The sequence below is a fragment of the Cannabis sativa genome, chromosome X, assembly GCF_029168945.1.
Source record: "Cannabis sativa cultivar Pink pepper isolate KNU-18-1 chromosome X, ASM2916894v1, whole genome shotgun sequence".
NCBI classification, from domain to species: domain Eukaryota; kingdom Viridiplantae; phylum Streptophyta; class Magnoliopsida; order Rosales; family Cannabaceae; genus Cannabis; species Cannabis sativa.
This window is the reverse complement of record NC_083610.1, coordinates 72,120,438-72,122,075: the sequence shown is the minus strand read 5'-3', so window position 1 is coordinate 72,122,075 and position 1,638 is coordinate 72,120,438. Positions and strand designations below refer to the sequence as shown.

The window sequence follows — 1,638 nt, the reverse complement described above, 5'->3', positions numbered from 1 at the left end:
CGAGTGGTCTGGATTGAGCTTGGGCAACCATGCACCCTTTTTGGCCATTTTTAGTCGTAAGGATTTCAATTTGCTTTTTTAAAGATTCGACTTGGGCCTTTAAGCTGTCCTCTTCCCGAAGTTGGTAAATCCCAGCTGGTCGATTTCTGTTGGTGCTTTCAATAGCACTTGGACCAGTCCATGTGTGAGATTTTTCAGCAAGCTCAATGAGAAACTCAAGAGCTTCTTCGGGTTCCTTTTGAAGGAACTCACCGTTGCACATCATTTCTACGAACTGGCGCTCACGACTTGTGAGGCCTTCATAGAAGTAGCTGACGATGCGCCAACTCTCGTACCCGTGGTGTGGACACTGACTTAAGAGATCTTTAAATCTCTCCTAGACTTGATAGAACGTTTCATTGTCTTTTTGGGAAAATGTTGAGATTTGTCTTTTCAAACTGTTGGTCTTATGGACAGGGAAATATTTAACAAAAAATGTTTTGGTCATTTCTTCCCATGTTCCGATAGACCTAGATCTCAAGGAATACAACCAACTTTTAGCTTTATCCTTCAAGGAGAAGGGAAAAAACTTTAAGCGTGCATCATCATTGATGGTTGCTCGGTCATAAAAAATGTCAACAACTTCCTCAAATTCCCTAATATGCACATATGGATTTTCATTTTCTATTCCATGAAAAGTTGGCAAAAGTTGAATAATGCCGGGTTTGACACCAAGACTTGGCATATTAGGTGGAAATATGAAGCATGATGGTATGGAAGTTTGGGTGGGGTGAAGGTAATCATTAAGTGTTCTCTGTTGTATTTCATTATTATTATTCATTGCGAAAGAATTACCGATTATCGTGTGAATGGGAGAAGGAGTAGTGGATGGATTGGACGAAGTTTCACTAGAAGTGGTTTCGTCAGAAGAAGAGTTACTCATCCACTCTTGTTTGCTTTTTTTTTTTAAAAAAAAAAAATATATTTAATTTTTTTTTGTTCAACTTGTTCCCAGGTTACTTTGGAGGTTTTTAGAATGGTCCTTCACAACTTACTAGAACTCCCCGGGGTTACCAGGTAAGTGTGAAGGGTTCACTAACCTTTTCGACCAAAGACCTTTCTAAGCAAAAATGAGTTGCTTATTTTTGATAAAACAAGGTTGTTTTTGTTATAGTAAATAGCACAAAAATATAATATTACAATGATTAACACAAAAATGTTCCCAGGCCAATTGGAGAGGTTGCCAAGGTACCGCTTCGTCCCAACCTTGCCTAGACAGAACCGAGGTTCTCAGGTAAGGTGGAGGGTACACTAACACAAACCTTATTTAAAAACCAATCTTTCTAGACAGAACAATCTTGGTTTGTGTCATATACAATATTACACTGTTGTACCAAATACTAAGCGTTTTATGAAGGAGTTTTTATAACTTACTTTTTTTTTTGTATTTTATGATTTTTTAGAGGACTTAAATGCTATGAGTACTAAGAAAAAGACAAATAAAACACTAATGAAAAAAAAAAAAAGAAAACAATAACTAAAAGATAGTATAAACAATCACACTAAACGAAAATTAAAGTAAAAAAAAAAAATATAAAAAAATAAAGGGAATAGACTTTTTTTTTTTTAAGAAATCATTTCTGATAAGGAAGATCGGAT

General features: G+C 35.8%; 1 non-coding gene across 1 annotated transcript; it reads left to right on the top strand.

The window, feature by feature from the left end:
- The first annotated feature begins 332 nt into the window (after window positions 1-332).
- Window positions 333-439, top strand: LOC133032872 (small nucleolar RNA R71). Its single transcript, XR_009685459.1, has one exon. It is a non-coding gene; the product is annotated as a small nucleolar RNA R71 (small nucleolar RNA).
- The last annotated feature ends 1,199 nt before the right edge of the window (window positions 440-1,638 follow it).